The 12,927-nt window shown below is 43.6% G+C and overlaps 1 long non-coding RNA gene and 1 pseudogene across 2 annotated transcripts in view; one reads left to right on the plus strand and one right to left on the minus strand.

Annotated features, from left to right (window-relative positions):
• The window catches only part of LOC144120107 (3-oxoacyl-[acyl-carrier-protein] reductase FabG-like), a 173,781-nt pseudogene that overhangs the window by 69,313 nt on the left and 91,541 nt on the right, over nucleotides 1–12,927 (minus strand). The window lies entirely within an intron of this gene.
• LOC144121833 (uncharacterized) lies at nucleotides 5,554–7,866 on the plus strand. Its single transcript, XR_013312713.1, has 3 exons — nucleotides 5,554–5,691; nucleotides 6,741–6,815; nucleotides 7,537–7,866. It is a non-coding gene; the product is annotated as an uncharacterized LOC144121833 (long non-coding RNA).

A 12,927-nucleotide genomic window follows, 5' to 3' on the forward strand; every position in this document is an offset into this window, starting at 1 on the left:
GATAAAAGAAAAATGTGGACCGGGCTTTTGCGGCCCATTTTAGAACATCGAGAGAACTAGAATCTTGATAAACACAGTCTCATGTTACGGATGGCATTCCGTGAACAGTTTGCACCAAGAGTGATACAGCAGTGCAGTCACCCCATTTTACTCAGGTCATTGTCATCTCGGATGCGAATGGCTGGCGGTCTCACCTGAAGCCTTTCACACAAGGACATGCCCGTACGCGAACTCATAGCCTTTTTCTTTACCGTTTACACGTGCCAGAAAATCATGCGGAAGGACAAGTTTTTCTGCTTGGAAATAACTCGGAGCTTCTAGGTGCTGCCTGCGAAGGAAAAGTGCGTTATAAATCAAGAGTTTTACGGAAAGCGGAAGACATCTGACAGAACGGTCTAGACTTGGCACCTGAGACGGCCGCGAAAAATTCCGAAACGACACCGGGGCGAACACTTGTCGCTTGTTCTATCGTCCGATAGGGCAAAAGGAAAGAGACGTATGCGGCACCAAAACATTCACTGCTCCGAGGCCCATCCGCTGATGTAAAATTCGTAAGCCTCCGAAACAGGGTGCGGCTGTAAAAAATGCCCAAACTTGCCCGTGTGCTCCGTTTTCAAAGTCCGAAAAAATCTACCGCGTCTGCCTGGGCGAATGCACCCCAAGTCCGCCAACCTGGCTCTGATGAAACGTGCAATTTTGCGGCGCTTAAGCTCCGGGGGGCGGAAAATTGAAAGTCCGAACAAATCTACCGCGTCTGCCGGATCGAATGCACCTCAAGTCCGCCAAACTGACTCTGAGGAAACGGGCAATTTTGCGGCGCTTTAGGTCCGGGTAGGGGGGGGGGGGGGGGGGAATTAGTGACGCTTAAGCTCTGGAGGGCGAAAAATTCGCGACGCTTAAGCTCCGGGGGCGCGTCATTGAGGACGCTGTGCTCAGTAGGGAGTGTGGTTTCTGATTCGAGTGGAGATTGAAAAAAAAAAATTCTCCCTGGCACGGCTATCGCCGCGGCAAATTCTGAAAACCATGCACGTCTCCCGGTAAGCATAGATCAAGTAAGCATTTGACCTTTTGTTCTACGCGAGGATTCTGTCCTCGCTGAGCTCGCCTTAGGACATCTGCGTTACCGTTTGACAGATGTACAACCCCAATCGAAGTCCCCGCCTGACACTGTCCTGGGAACAGATCGTGCAGTCCTTCCGCAAAACCCGAAGGTTCACGGAGGCCCCCACACTTGGCTCTAGAAGCGTGGACAACACAAAGGTCCGCTTTCTGCTCCACCGAGTAAGTAAAGAAACGATGAGAGTAGTGGTATTTCACTGACGGCCACGAGGACACCGCCGAAGCGAGGCCGTGTCCAGCGACCTCCCACTTATGCTACACCACTCATGTCTCTTCACAGAGTCAGACTAGAGTCAAGCTCAACAGGGTCTTCTTTCCCCGCTGATTTTGCCAAGCCGGTTCCCTTGGCTGTGGTTTCGCTAGATAGTAGATAGGGACAAAAAGTATGGTGGAGCTGCCATAAAAAAAAAACGTAAACCAATAAGCTCCTGCCTGTGCCACTACGTATAACAGGCTTAACCCAATGTGAGAGAAATGATGAGGGATTGCTCCAATTAAGAATTTTGTATGCAGAAAAAAAAGAAAAAAGAAAAAAAAGATAAAAAGAAAAAAGTTCTACTATCCAGCTCCACCGCCGCCACGAGAACGAGCCAGGGAAACCGCGGATTTATTTTCCTTTTGTATTACGCATAATGATTGGTTAACAGAATAGATGATTATGTCGGTAGTTACAATATGACGGATAAGGTGTTGACAAGCTTTCTTCTCGGTCTGATCTAACAGGTGAATTTTGTTATCAGTTCTAATTGAAGTTCTGATGTAATCTTCTGATCTTGATATTCCTGGTCTTTTGGTCAGGTGTGTCCGGGGGTAGATGGGGTGGAGAATTCGAGGTCCAGTGGGATTCTGAAATGCTAACAAAAAGTTTTAGTGCCCCCCCCCCCCCCCCCACCGTGATTGTGTAGTGGTGAGTTCTTTTCATTATCTTTTGTGTTCTGATTTCGTGAGCTATTAATTCGACGGGGCAGTGGGAATCTCGTTAATCCATTCATGCTCGGCACCGATTAGATGACGAGGGATTTAGCTATTTTTTTCGGCTCCAACTCCTTTGGCAACAGGAGTTGGACGCATGAATACTGTATTTTGGGCGGTATTACCAGTTGTCCGCTTTCGCGGGGAGCGATTAAGGCCGCGGACTCCTACAGCACCACTTCACGCACTGTTAAGCGCTGTCATCGGAAGGCCTGCAGCCCCCCCCCCCCCCTCCCCCCCCTGGAGGCAGCGTAGAGTCATGATGGTAAAATCGTGATTCGTCAGGCCAAGGCCCCGCAGGGCGTCGATACTGGGCTTTGCCCAACAGCCCCTGAAGGAGACCGTCGATGTGGGGATGATGACCGGGCGATCCGAGATCTGAGTATTGAGGTCTTCTCCAATGTATTTTGCTTTTTTGGCTTGTTGTGCCACTGCCATTTTTTTGCTTCTCAGACGTATAGTGGAACTTCTGCGCATCACTGAACTCCAAAAATGTCTCGAAAGGTTTGGCAGATATTTTCTCTTATACTTACACAGAATAAAGCTTGAGGGTCGCAGTAAGTTCTCCACAATATGATTTAGACACAAAACTTGTTGCATAGTTAATTTTGACAGCAGCGGCACAGCTTATTAATATTCAACTAGTTCATGTCCTTCCAGTTATTTCGTATTCGTGAATCAGATCCGGGGCCGTTCCTTTACTTAGATAAGCATTCTCTCTTTCCTTCTCCTTAGCAATCCGGGGTATACCGTTCTGTTACCCTCTTGTTACGTCAGCTGTTGTTATATTACAGGACACCGTAAAACAGAATGACTTTTACGCAGATCCTATATCTTTCCTAGAGATACACCATGAGTCAGAGACTGCTGCAAATTAACTCTTTGCTCATATGCTTCTCGTTTCATAAAAAACAGTTGTCTAGAACATTGTTTTATATACGCGCAAGCAGTCAAGCGTTTCATTTTAATTAAGTTTCATATATCACGAACAGCCTGTTCTTGCATGTCAAGCTAGCATTGTGAAATATTTATTTTCTGCATAGTTGGACGTAATTGCGCTGCACGCACGGGTAACGACTGCGAGCAAACTGAACAAAAAAGGAAAATTTTAGTTCGGCACGTGTGGGTAATAGCGTGCAATAAAAGGTCAGAACTGCAAATGCGTCTACCAGCCGTTAACCACAGATGATGGTGTCACACTGTTGATTCCCTTAAGCGGAGAGTACGTTACCTCTGTCTGACACGCAGAAAAGCTGTAGGCAGTCCTTAGCAGCGAGAAGGCGTAAGCGGCACGCCGCCGTCTTCATTACTTCAATGTTTGAAGACATCAGAAGCATAGAAAGAAACATTGCGAAGTCTATATGAAAGATAGGGAACTTCAATTTCCAGTCTGAGGACTAGACCAAGAAGCGTACCAGGGGTGAACATGATACTCCCCGAGTTGAGTTAAGCTAAGCTCAAATGTGCAAGTCAGGTCCTGCAAACCTCTTAATAAAAGCAGTGCATTGCTATGTTAAAAGGCCACAGTTGACAGTAATGGTATAAAAATTAATGACAGCGTGTGGGCTCAAGTTGCTTAATTCTAATCCATCGGTTAACCTACCCAGGAAACGAAAAAGTAAAAAAGAGACTGCTGTTTGCGCCATACACGTTTAACGTTGATCCGGACCTCTCGGTTTCAATAAGACGGCCTCGTATAGAGAAATTCAGAGGAAAAAGCAATATCTGCAAAAAACAAAATGCGGGGAGATGAAATAAGCATATTATCTGGTTTGTGTGACCCGTTTTAAGCACCAGAAACCTTCCTTCACAGTCCCGTATAGAGAGCAGATTAAAGGTGCCAAATGTTAAGCTGAAAGAGTACGATCACTGCCGTTTCAATGATGCAATATCCGATTTGCTTGTTCAATGGTGAAAAGGCGATTGCACTGATCTTTTCTACCCCCCTGACCCTGGCCAAATATAAAGTCAGCTAACTCTTGAAGTATGCAGCCTCTCCATATCCACACTAACTATGACGTTGGCATGAGTCATGACACAGACAACTATTTATCTTTCAAAGGCGCGCTTCTAATCTCTTACACATGAGTCGACGTGACCAACGGTCTTGTAAGATTTAGGTATGCGGTGCATGATGACTAGGTTGTTATTGTTTCACTGTTCGCTGTCTGTTTTCGTCATTTACATTTCCCCAGTTTAAAAACCATATTAGTAAGGTTTGTTTCAACAAAACTCCCTTTAGGAGAACGCTTCTTCGGTGTAGTCTTCTTTCGTCATTGTCTCTGTGCTCTTTAAGCCATTATTTGATTTAATCTGCCCAAAGCTCTGCTTTAGAATCAGGCTCTGTTTTAGGAAGCTGGTAAATTCAGCTGCCTCAGTTAAACGCAATTTTTACATAAATGTGACTAAGCATCACAAAAATTCTTTCAACGGGGTCAAGCATTCTGAATTCATTTTTCGCAAGGACTTCAACAAAATACGCGATTCTTTTATTCCTTTCAAAGTTGTGTATTGCCAAGAATATATATCCAGCTATGTGAAGTGTGCTCCACATAGGTGGGTGTCAGTACTTTGGAAAGGCAACGAACTTGGCAACCGCAAGTTCTTGTTTTCGTGAATTTTCGGGTGAAGCGCTACTTTCCCCTACGTCCCTGGTTTCATGCCAGAGTATTGAACAGAATATTGGCAAACGCAGCCACGCTTGGATGTATGCGTATTCATAACGGCCGTTTGTCTTGAAAGAATTTGTTGCGTTACAACCTCGGTACAAGGTTCTAATTACACACGAATTAAAAGCGTAGACCCATTGAGTACCAATACACAACGGAGTCAGAGGGGTGAGAGTAGTGCTGAGAAGTAGGGTTTCTACAGAAATGCCGGCAAATTATGAGCTCTGCATTTCTCAGACAGCTCGCTACAGTTCTAAAGTTTGAGAAAAATATGAGATGTAGAAATCAAAACTCTGTCTATACCTACATAAAAATTATCGGTGTTCTAAAATTGTTGACAATAGGTCTACACGCATCGTTCCAGAAAAACGTGAAATCATGGCTCAGCAATTTCAATTACGTCTACAAGCAAATATGTGCACGATTTACGTTTCGCTCATATCTGGTTCGTTATATTTTGAGCAGGTCGAGGTAAAGCTAAATTGAAACATCATTCAGTCTGTACAAATTTTTCCCGCTCTCTTTCAGAAATATTTGAGCACCCGTGACTCTCCACATAAATCGGTCCCCCACTTAAATCCCACTTTGTTGCTTTTCTGGCGTTTGGGCTGGGTAGATGCTGTTCGTACCTTCTGCCTATGTACAGCTCAGCCCCTAATTACATTTTTGTCAGGTACAATTTTTATACTCAGACACACTTATTTTTCCCCTGATGTGACCTTACCTGTCATAAAGATTTATTTTCTTGTTGCTCTATATAGCACAGTGGAGGCAGTGACCCCACATACCGAGAAATGAAATGTTCCAATCGTCGGCACGTGTTAGCCGAGTTCGAACAATATAAGAGGAGCCGTATCCTACCTCCTACCATTACTCTCACCGCATAAAGTTTGCCTTTCCTTCGGTGCAAAGTCGTCTGTTTCGAAGAAAAGTGAGTAATTATGAAACTTATAGACTTTTCAAGACCCGAAGCAGGCGGTACAGCAAAAAGTATTGTTCCATTGACGAATAACATATTCTCCATGAGTTATAACCTAAATTAACCACTTGAAAGGAGGTTGTGTTACATAGCATGCGCGCATTTGAAAATGCTTTCGGTTCCATTTCAGAAAAAGGCCGAATAGGCCTTTTAAGTATCTCAAACCTGTAGGTGATAATTAGCAGCAATTATCACGTAAGAATCTATATATTTGTTCATCACTATGTCTTCTATATGCGGGTGCTATCAGCAGCTGATTTGAAACATTGCTTTGCTTCTGCAGGATTTAGTAACACTGGCCGGCCTTGCTGTGTCGCTGCTAGGGGCACATAATTTTTTTTAAACTTTACTTTCTTCAGGCTTCCAACATCGTGAATAAGGCAACAAATGAACAAATTACTCTTTTGATTCTGTAAGCCGATGCGAGAAATTGGTGCGGTGCAGATTAAACCGAATTATTTGTGTTGCTGCAAATTTCTCAAGTTGCGTCTTATGCACGTTTCACAATGCGAGACCCCCAAGCATAAAATTTGAAGGGGACACTTGAGTCGTGATGGTCTTAATTAAAAGCATAGATCTATTTATCACCTCAGCAAATGATGTTTAGAGATCTTGAAGGTCGTCGTAAATTTGTCACCTTACAGTAGTAACAATAATATTATTTCCGAACAGACGTGCGCCTGTACCCATATAAAAAAAAATATGATTCATCTTTCCTTCCACGAAGTTGCAAGGAACGCGTGTTACACCCATGTTTACCTAACAAAGTGAGCAAATCGGTAATTACTAGTTTTCTTGTGATTGTATTTGTCCTGCATTTGAAAGCTGAATCAGCGGGAAGGCATGCATGCATATTAGACACCTTCTTGTTAAAATGAAAAATTAAAGACTTTTGATTGTGTGTGCAAAGAAGAGTATGCGCCATTGAAGAGAGAACAAAACGCCTTTTTGAAAGGCTGATTTAAGCGGTACGAAGAAAATATTTCGCTTCTACCTTTCAGGGGCACTGTTCCAAACAGTTATGCATTTCAGGGCTGTTCTCGTCGGTCTGGCAATTTTTGGCTTTTTGATGTCAGGTAAGCACCTGCATGCGGAAGACATTATATTTATCTTCAAAAGCTCTTTTTTACCTTCTTTAGCCGAAACCTATTCTTTGTAGATAAATACATATGGCCCAATTCTGCGTTTTCATTTTCCGACGCACATTTGAACGAAGCCTCCCGAACTGATCCGTGCGACACGTAGATCCTAACCATGAAAGCATAGCTCGGTATTCTTAAAGCAACAAGATGCACTGAGCCTTTCTCACTAAACATTACTCTCTGACTCATCCACAAAGATAGGGATATCTAGGGCTAATTTACATTCCTCGGTATAAGACGCAACGACAGGAGTAGCGCGCCCATGTCACTCATTGAATCTTACAATTGCTTCTGGACCCATACGAGTGAGCGCGCCATGACGAGCTGAGTCAACGGCGCCCGCATCATGAAGCTCCCACTCACGTAGAGAGCATCATGAAGGTAGAATAGATAGAAAAACTAGTATTGTACCACTTAGGTGTTCTACATAACTTCAAATAAGAAATAGTTCACTTTTACTTGATTAGACTGCCAAAAATTTTAGACTCATAGAAATCCATGAGTAGCTGTATAATTAACCATCGCATCCACGATGCCCTTCTAATGAGTCAGTGTGCAATGACGAACTAGCGCCCAGCGGTGCACTTAAGCGAAAACATTTGCTTGTCGCATTGCCCACCGCTGTTTCAATCGCTTTTCATTTCAACTTTTTCAGAGACCATGGCAACTACCGCGGAAGCTAGTCCGGATGCAAGGGCCGAAACCGGAGAATTTGAACGCGCCGCGGAAGGACCTCAAGAGGCGGAGGGTCGCGTTGGCGGAGCTTGCATAGGCACACTTTGTGGCGGTGGCATGGGTTAGAGCATAGAACCCTGTAATGGACCGGCCTGCAAGGGGACCCAACATTTATACAGCATTTCTCCACATATGTACGCTACCTTCTAAGTTACCAAATACTGCTTTAATTGCACCGTCACCGCCCCTGTTATGGGACCGTCTGGCGTTGCAGAATAAATGAAATAAACAGTACAGCAAACGAGACAAATTGTCGGGTATTCTCATGTTTATTAGGCTAAACAGTTTGTTGCACACAAAGCTTAGAGGAAGAAGAGAGGAGATTCTTCAATACGCGATAAGGTGAAGAAGTAAGCAGGGGTAACAGTCTCTGGCTTGTAACTCCACACTCTGCAAGTGACTAATAGGAAGCTACATTAATAAGGAGAAATAAATATGGGATGGTGCACTGAACTGTGCGTGTGATGCCCGCCCCCAGTAGTGACTACAGCTGCTAGATAATTACGATTATTCGTTACTCAGTGTAGCAAGCACGGGTTCAAGCGTGTCAAGATCAGCACAGCTGTCTTGGGAGACGGCGTACAAATTCCGACAACTACTATGCGCTGGTACCCAATCAGACATTTGGTCATGATTTTTATTTGCTAGCCTCGTAATTACCCTTCATGCTGAGACACAGGCGAGCGAAGCTGAGGTGTACGAGAAAATGGCAGGAGAGGAAGGCAATCGTCTCGGGCTAACGTGGTGAAGCTAAGCAGTGCTCTTTTGAGCGTAAACTTAATGGCGTTCGCAAACGATAGTGTCATACTCGTTTATGCGTAGGCGCTGATGTAGCCCGCCGAAGCAAAATCACAACGCCGCAGCGCCGCAGAGGTGACTTAGCTTCTTCCTAAACGTGGCCCATGCGAAAAGTGCAGCTGATGGCTTGTCCAGAACAGATCGTTCAGCCCGTACCTCAGCACGCCTACATTGCATGCCTGCAGTGGTCAAAGTGTTCTGACCTTTGCTTGAATCTCTTCTGCGGTGGCGGTTCGCTTGTTCGGCCTCAGTGTGCCTCTCCGTGCTCCCGTCTATTTTCTGCGTTGCTACTAGAGGAGTCTCCCTCAATTTTATTTAGGATTAAAATTAGCGTTTTCAGCTTTTAACGCCGCCTCGAAGCTCTCCCATGTGGTTCATTGCAGCTCGTGCGCTTTGGCACCTACAATGTGGTTTTCAGTCGTGTTTGCAGGAGAAACAATGACATACGGTCCTTGTGACTTAGTGCTGTCACTCTAGCATTTCTGGTAGGAGTCCAGGTTTCTTGCAAATACATTTCGAATATTGCAAGGTTGTTACGTTCTGTCACAAAATTGTTACATACTGTTACAGTAATGTAACAATACTGTACAATATTATAACAATATTGTACAATACTATAACAATAGAGCGCCATAGTACTCTGCGCCATGGCGCTCTTCGGTTGCAGAGGTCCTTGCTTCATTAAAAACAACCACTGCCATCAATAGTCAATTCTTACGATTCGTAACAAAATCTTTCATTGAAACCTTACCGATGGCTCGCACCCACCATGCAGACAAGGCTACCGAAAGAAACTAATTGGGAACGCTTTTGACGATAGCAAAAACTATAATTAGAAAAAAATTCAAGCGTACTGAGGCAAGATTTCGGAATATATATATTTTTCTATATTATAATTTTACGATACCTGAAAACAATTATATTCATTGAGTATTCAGCATTTAAAAATTATGTTCTCTGTATTCATTCTGAAATTACGCAGCGCTGAAATGATGAATGAACTGTATTCGAAGATTCCATCCATTATTTCGGCGCGGTGTCATTTCCGAATGAATCCAGTTTGTCCCTCAGCAGTGCTTTATAAATATTACACTTTTATCTCTGCTCTACCTTCATAAATTGGCAAGGTGCTGCACACATTAAAAAACAGGGAATATACATTAATAGGTATTATCTGGCCCTGTATTTTGTGACCTGTATCTGGCACATCTTGACAGCTTGACAGAAGCCTCCAAGAGCGACTTACCATCCACATGTGTTCAAAATCTTTCAGCTTGTTGACAATTTCCTTTTTCTGGTTGCGTGTACGCCATCGTGCTTAGAGAAGGTTGCATGCGGTATTTTAGCTAATGCAGAAGAGTGATGTTCACCACTGCTATTTACTAACGAAATGCCATCTGGCAACGAGATTCGCTCTCTTGATATCCGTTTTAAATTCCTGGACAACCACGTGTATTGAAGCTATTCACCTCGCGCTAACAAACCTGTACTCCCCTACACATCTGCATTCTAAACTCGTAAAACGAGGCATTTGTAATTAATGCTTGAAAAAATTCCTGGAAAATTCATGCCCCCCATTAGCCAGAGCTTTCACGAACAACTCGCAAGGCTCCATGAAGCAGACTACCCAGCTTATATCTGTGTTTCTGTCGTAAAGGCTTACTGAAGAAGCGCCAGGAAGAACAACTAGCACCTCTGCCTTCAGATCGAAAGAAAGGCAAAGCACATTCATTACCTGTCCCACAATCTCAAGAAAATTGGGACGAAGGCGAATGTTCGAGTGATTTTTTCAGCCCCTGAAAAACTACATGGGCTATCCAAAAAAAAAAAAAAAACTTTGCCCGCTGATAAGCGTGCCCAAAACCTGTTGTGCACCATTAATCACAGGAAAGAATTCGCCAAGTTTATATTACTGAAGGCACTGTTTATGACAACCCACTTTCTTGTGGCAAGCGGTTATGTTGGTAGCTGTGGTCCTTGCTTGAAAGATTTGTGAACACAAAAAGAACTTGAAAACTTTTACTCTCAGTAATCTGGCTTTGCACTCTTATGCGTGTAGTTGTGTGCCACTTTTGCATAAGTGCTCGATCGTGGCCAGACACCGGGATCATTTAACACGTGAAAATATTGATGAAGCGCGTATCCCTGCTTTCGAAGATAAATGTGTCTGTAAGCGGTCTATCACCGTGTCCAAAAGAGAGCTCGCCTTCTTAAACAGTCGCAGAGTCTAGCTTCTCACTATGTCGTCATTTACCTGATTTTTTTTATTTTTGTGAGGACAGACACCTGTTTGTCCTCACGGGTCACGTTCGTCTTGGTCGCCTACCCCAGTAGCACAAATGGGGCTCTGAATTGCGGGCCCTTGTCGGCCCGGCACAGGCGGCCCATAGAGGCCTGACGTGGGATATGTGCGGGATTTGCAAGTCGGCATCGGGGGGAACCCACAAGGGCAGCCCAGTTGGCTTACTACATAACACCGCGCAGCTGCGCACTGGGTTCCCTTGGATTAGCTCATTCCAGGCCCGGTTGAGCTAGTCCATCCTGGGTCAGCTTGGGCTAGCTTGGGACATCACTATTTTTTCTGTACATGCTACTACTGAAATTACATTTCACATATCTGACATTACAATGCAAGCAATAACGCTTCTTATTTATTTATTTGTTTTTCCAAGACATTCGGAGTCTATTTTTGGGAATTCTTGTTCACGAAGCCCCAATTAATAGAATGAAGAGTCCACCCCCTTCATTCAAGCTTTTCGACCGCCATCCCTGTCTCTTGCCCCTCGCTGGAACGCAGCCACTCCGTTCTTAATACCTTCCATGGTGGCTTTTTGAACTCTGCGCTGCACAGCAGCTGTAAAGGTTAAAAAATAAACACACATATCTAAATGATAACCAGAATGATGGATTAAAATCACTTTGCACAGTATTAGTCACATCTTCCAGGAAATGCTTCATAACCGTTTGCGATGCTACAATGTGCAATGCTCGAAATATCAGCAAGTTTATCTTGCCATTGATATCCATAACCATAATAAGCATTGATATCCATCATAATTATAACCGAAAGGTGCATGAGCTTTTAAAGGACTATAAACACCTTAGTTTATTGTATTGCGTGTTTTTTTTTGCCAAAAGATGCGTTAGATGTTAAAATACATAGATTACCGGATGGTATTTGCCTACAACCGCTAAATAGTTTGTAATTTTCTTCTCTCATGCTATTTTGGTTTCATCGAAAGAACGACGACTGTCGTCAAGCTGATGTTTCGGTCAAATGATCCAACTAGGAAAACGAATACAATCGCTTATATGTAGCTTTAATTCACTACGACATTTAATTCACTCTTCCAAGAACCAGAATGAGAAAAAATGACCTGTCAGCAATTATATAACCGATGTTTTATGCCTCATATGAATTAAACACCAAATACACATCGCAGTCATCATTCGACTGATGAAACCGAAACAGCGTCAAGAAGAAATTCAATTATAAACTATTTAGTGGTCGTACATACTATGCGCTCAATCTGGCATCGTTGACGATGTGGCCGTCCTCGAAAAGGTGTGTTGTAGCGAGCACAAAAGGGTAAGGTCTCGAATTAGCTTAGACTTGAAGAGGGAACGGAAGAAGGTAGTCAAGAGGAGGTCCATTAACGAGTTAGCCGTACGAGGGAAAGTACAGGAATTTAGGATAGCGTTGCAAAACAGATATTCGGCATTAACTGAGGAAGCCAATCTTGATGTTCATACAATGAACGATAATCTGACAGCAATCATTACGGAGTACGCAGTAGAAGTAAGTGGTAGGATAGTTCGACAGGATACCGGAAAGTTATCTCATGGGGCGAAAGATCTGATTAAGAAACGCCAAAGCATGAGGGCGTCTAACCCTACCGACAGAATAGAACTGACAGAGCTATCGAGGTTAATAAATAAGCGCAAGGTAGCCTACACATGGAAGTTTATTAAAGAGAGAATTGAGCATGCTCTAAAAACCAAGGTAGCGCAAAAGCAGTGAAAAGCTAACTAGACATAGGTAAAAACAAGATGTGTGCGTTAGGAGGCAAAGAGGGCAATGTCATTAGCAATATGAATAACATAGTTAAAGTAGCCGAAGATTTTTATACAGATCTGTACATTAGCCAATGTAATCAGAACGTTAATGACAGAGACAGTAGAGCAAAGCGATGCGTCATCCCGCCAGTAACGAAAGATGAAGTAAAGAAAGCCTTAGGAGCAATGGAAAGGGGAAAATCAGCTGGGGAGGATCAGAAAACTGCAGATCTCTTGAAGAATCGAGGGGGCATCGTGCTAGAAAAACTAGCCACACTGTATACGCAATGCCTAGTGACCGCGACCGTACCAGAAGCTTGAAATAATGCAAACATTATCTGAATTCATAAGAAGGGAGACGCCAAGGACTTGAAAAATTACAGACCGATCAGCTTACTATCCGTTGCCTATAAAGTACTTACTAAGGCAATCGCGGATAGAGTCAGGGCAACCTTAG

Source organism: Amblyomma americanum, chromosome 2, assembly GCF_052857255.1.
Source record: "Amblyomma americanum isolate KBUSLIRL-KWMA chromosome 2, ASM5285725v1, whole genome shotgun sequence".
Lineage (NCBI taxonomy): Eukaryota > Metazoa > Arthropoda > Arachnida > Ixodida > Ixodidae > Amblyomma > Amblyomma americanum.